This window comes from Myotis davidii, unplaced genomic scaffold (genome assembly GCF_000327345.1).
Source record: "Myotis davidii unplaced genomic scaffold, ASM32734v1 scaffold73, whole genome shotgun sequence".
Taxonomy (NCBI): Eukaryota; Metazoa; Chordata; class Mammalia; order Chiroptera; family Vespertilionidae; genus Myotis; species Myotis davidii.
The window spans coordinates 5613141-5618126 of NW_006286675.1; the positions used below are offsets into that span (position 1 = coordinate 5613141).

A 4986-nucleotide genomic window follows, 5' to 3' on the forward strand; every position below is an offset into this window, starting at 1 on the left:
GATAAGAAAAAGCTAAAGGAGTTCATCACCACCAAACCAGTATTATATGAAATGCTAAAAAGTATTCTTTTAGAAGAGGAAGAAGAAGAAAAAAGGTAAAGATAAAAATTATGAACAACAATTACATAACTATCAACTAGTGAATCTAAAAATCAAGTGAAAAATAATCTGATGAACAGAATAAACTGGTGAATATAATAGAATCAGGGGCATAGAAAGGGAATGGACTGACTAGTCTCAGGTGCTTGGGAGGAAGGGGTGTGGGGCGTGCGGGAAGAGACTGGACAAAAATCGTACATCTATGGATGAGGACAGTGGGGGAGGGGGGACGGTAAGGACAGAGGATGGGGTGGGAACCGGGTGGAGGGGAGCTATGGGGGGAAAAAAGAGGACAACTGTAATAATCTGAACAATAAAGATTTAATTTAAAAAAAATGAAACTTTTTTGCCTGAGTGGAGCTCAGAGCCGGCCAGGGCGGGTGGGAGCAAAGCCTCCTGGGCTCCAGCTCCATGGCCACGGCCGGCTGAAAGCAGGTATCTTGGGGGTTTATTTACCTTCTATAATTGAAACTTTGTTGCTCTGAGTGTAGCTTAGAGCTGGCCACGGCAGGCGGGGAACCTTGGCTTCCTCCATCATTGGAGCAAGCAAGCCTCCTGCTTGTTCCAGCTCTGTGGCTGCCAGCCACCATCTTTGTTGGCAGTTAATTTGCATATCTTGCTGATTAGCCAATGGGAGGCGTAGCAAAGGTATGGTCAATTGCCATGTTTGTCTATTATTAGGTAAGATACCGGAGGTCCAGTGCACAAAATTCATGCACGGGTAGGGTCCCTAGGCCTGACCAACGATCAGGGTTGATCTGTAGAGCGACTGGCAAGGCAATCGGGGGGCCCCCTCTGGCATCCTCCTTGTCTGGCCTGGCGCTTCCCACTCGCCATCCCTGCCTCCGCCGCCACTGCTGCCACTGGTCGCCTCCCTCTGTGGGGTGACTGGTGGGGCAATCAGGAGGCCCCTGCTGGGACCCACCTTTGTTAGCATGCCATCGCCCACTTGCCAGCCCCGCCACCCATCTCCCACCTCCCTCTGAGGGGCAACTGGCAGGATGTTGGAGGGGGACCCCTGCTGGCATCCGCCTTGGCTGGCCTGGCACCGCCCACTCGCCAGCCCTGGACCCCGCCTCTGACCATCGGGGCCTGCGGGCTGGGGGCAGCTCCTGTGTTGAGCGTCTGCCCCCTGGTAGTCAGTGCCTGTCATAGCAATCGGTTGTTCCACCAGTCATTCTGCCGTTCAGTCGATTTGCATATTAGGCTTTTATTATATACGATAAGCTCTAAGACAGTATTTTTGTCAGTTTTCTTTCCCAGTGCTCAGAGCACAGTACCATGCAATATTTTTAAATGCATAAAACAATAAACAGATAAGGTTATCTTCAAAACAGTATCTGATAAGACTGTATAAAATGGTCCCTTACCGCCAAGACCGGTTTGGCTCAGTGGATAGAGCGTCGGCCTGCGGACTGAAGGGTCCCAGGTTCGGTTCCGGTCGGGGGCGTGTGCCTTGGTTGCGGGCACATTCCCGGTGGGGGGTGTGCAGGAGGCAGCTGATCGATGTTTCTCTCTCATCGATGTTTCTGACTCTCTATCTCTCTCCCTTCCTCTCTGTAAAAAATCAATAAAATATATTTAAAAAAATAAAAAATAAAAAAAAATAAAATGGTCCCTTACCATTCAAACTGACATTTTCTCAGTATCACATGAAATAAATCAACTTTTAAAAAACTGATTAATTAATTTATTTTGTTAATCCTCACCCAAGGATATTTTTCCATTGATTTTTTTTTAAATATATTTTATTGATTTTTTTAACAGAGAGGAAGGGAGAGGAATAGAGAGTTAGAAACATTGATCAGCTGCCTCCTGCACACTCCCTACTGGTGTTGTGCCCACAACCACGGTACATGCACTCGAACCGGAATCGAACCTGGGACCCTTGAGTCCGCAGGCTGACGCTCTATCCACTGAGCCAAACCGGTTAGGGCTCCATTGATTTTTAGAGAGAGTGGAAGAGAGGGGGAGAGACAGAGAGCAACATCAATGTGAGAGAGACACATCAATTGGTTGTCTCCCGCATGCCTAAAAAATAGACATAATGTGGATTAGTTTCCAAAAAGGAATAATAGTAATTACCTACCCGTTTTGCTCCAAAGTGACTTTTTAAAAAATCAGGTGCCTACATCCTATATAATAAAAGCCGAATATGCAAACTGACCAACAGTGGAATCACTATGATGCACAATGACCACCAGGGGGCAGACGCTCAATGCAGGGGCAGACGCTCAACGCAGAAGCTGCCCCCAGCCTGCAGGCCCCAGGCCAGCCAAGGCAGGTGCTAGTGGGGGCCCCCTGATCGCCTCGCTGGCTGCCCTGCAGAGGGAGGCAACCGGCGGCGGTGGCAAGGGGCAGGAGTTGGGGCTGGCAAGCAGGCGGCACCAGGCCGGCCAAGGTGTGTGTGAGCAAGGACCCCCGGTCGCCCCACAGATCAGCCCTGATCACCATCCAGGCCTAGGGAACCTACCCGTGCACAAATTTCATGCACCAGAACTCTAGTTTGTATATAAAGATTTCTGGTACCAAGAATTAACCAATCAGACATAACCTTATTATGCAACATGGCCAACAGATGCAACTCTATTGTATGACCTATATATTTATGGTTCAAGACAGGGCATTCACACTGGATGGCTATTGTTGTGTTGGCTATTGTCATTTTTTCATTGACAATCTAAGGGAAAAGAGGTCAGTGCCCCTGACTAGTTAGGTATTGCTTGTTTTAAAAATTCTTGCAGCACACCCGTTGAAAACCACTGCTTTATATCAACAAAATAGTCTTCCACACAAATGTTCTCATCTGATCCTCAACAATCCTTTGAGGTCTGTGTAAAGCAAATAACAAAAAGCCTAGAGGTGAGAAAACATACTTTAATCCTCAAAGCATGACATAATAATGTCAAAACTGGAATGAAGTCTCTTGATTTCTACGCTACCATACCTCCTCTTGCAAATGATATTAAAACAGACTATAAAATCACATAGCCATATATTATGCTGAAGATACTAAGCTTTCCCAAGCCATTCAGTGTCTATGCAGAATGGAAACAAACAAATTCAGTTCAAAAAAGTCACAATCTCAACTTGAGGAATAAGAATTCAAACTGCTTCCTGTCACTTACTAGTATAAGTCTAACCCAGAGTCCAATGACATTTAGGAAGAATTTAAGGAATTAGTTGTTATACTGCACAAGAAGGAAGTTCTTACTAAGCTATGACAATTGCTAGAAAAAAGGGAGAATAGAAAGGTAAATGAAACCAGTGAATGGAGAACTGAGTTCTAAAGAGGAAAGTCAAGGTTATATCATTATTTTATAGTGCTCTGACTGCCTAAGTGATGCAATTTTGCAATAAAGGAAAAAAGACATACCTCCTCAAAATCCCAGCACAACAGCTTTCCTTTCTTTGCATAGATGAGGATGAAACGTTGTAATCCAAAATGTTCCCAAAAAGGTTATTTTTTTTTAAAGACATAGAAATAGAAGATCCATATGAAGAGAGATCCAATCTGGGAGGATGGAGACTATCTTCTAAATCTTGTGATCAAGAGCAGCTGTTTACCAAGTATCAGCATCTGAAGAAAGTGCTAACTGCAGTTGTGTCTTCTGAAGAGAGTAATACCTGCTGGGACAGAGTAAAAGAAGGAAAAAGAAATACTACTGAATGCAAATGAGTGGCTGGCAAACAATTACCACTCATTAGTCTCAACATTTTTCAAGTTGGTATTAATGAATATTAAAAGATCAAGTGGAGGTAAATACAAGTGGGTGAGCCAACTGATAACAGGGTTATCAAAGACAGCAGCAATCAAAAGAACACTTCAGTCCTAGCCAGGTATTTCAGCTGGTTAGAATGTAGTCCCAATAAGCCAAAGTTCCAGATTCGATCTCCAGTCAGGTCACATACAAGAAGCAACCAATGAATGCATAAATAAGTGGTACAACAAATCGATGTTTCTCTCACTCCCCCCACCCCCACCAATCAATAAATAAAATGTAAAAAAAAAAAAACCAACAACAAAGGTATCCAGTTCTCTATTTCACGTTTTTTATAGTAAGACTAGTGACCTGGTACACGGATTCATGCAAATTGAAAGGAAATTAATTAGAAGGTGGCTGGCCAGGCGGGACTGGGTAAGACGAGCCAAACACGCCCTGGAACCAACCTCCCACGGTCCCTTCCTGTTGGCCACACCTGGGGCAGCGCCATGGCTCAAAGGGCATCTGCACAACTGAGCAAGGTCCCTCTGGCAGGTGGGGTCCCTCGGCCTGGCCTGCAGGGATCAGGCCCAAACTGGCTCTCCAACATCCGCTGAGGGATCCCGGATTGCAAGAGGGCAGTTCACCGCAACTCCGCAGCTCCTGCATTGAGCGTCTGCCCCCTGGTGATCAGTGCGTATCATAGCTACTGGTTGGAGCATCTGCCCCCTGGTGGTCATTGAGTGTCATAGCTACCAGTTGGACAGTTGGTCAGATAGTCGCTTAGCTATATATATATATATATATATATATATTCTATGGACACAGACAATAGTGTGGTCCTAAGGGGCGGGGGCAGGCAGGTGTGAACTAGAAGGAGTCAATGAGGGGAAAAAGAGGGCATCTATAATATTTTCAACAATAAAAATAAATTTAAAAAAATTTAGGGAAAAGAGTGTGACCCCCAAACCTTGATTTTCACATTATTAGGCAGAGATGTGGCTGGGAAAACACTGTGATTTCAAAAAACAGAGTAGGTGTGAAAGTGAAATTCTAATTACTTAAGTTTAAACCTTATTTATATTTAAGGCCTGGATGAGTGAGTGTAGCAATTACCACAGATTCTGAACTAGCTGTAACACAAAACATAAGATAACCCTCTCTTTTTTTTTACCTCTTTCCT

General features: G+C 44.8%; 1 protein-coding gene across 3 annotated transcripts in view; it reads right to left on the reverse strand.

The window, feature by feature from the left end:
• The window catches only part of TMCC1 (transmembrane and coiled-coil domain family 1), a 172535-nt gene extending 168777 nt beyond the window's left edge, over nt 1–3758 (reverse strand). For 2 of the 3 annotated variants that reach the window (XM_006758302.2, XM_015560394.1), the window contains exon 1: nt 3476–3757. The gene's annotated coding sequence lies outside the window, so the exon portion shown is untranslated. Of the gene's footprint in view, nt 1–3475 lie in introns of all 3 variants that reach the window. The other variant, XM_015560395.1, reaches the window with a different exon arrangement.
• Nucleotides 3759–4986: the final 1228 nt, after the last annotated feature.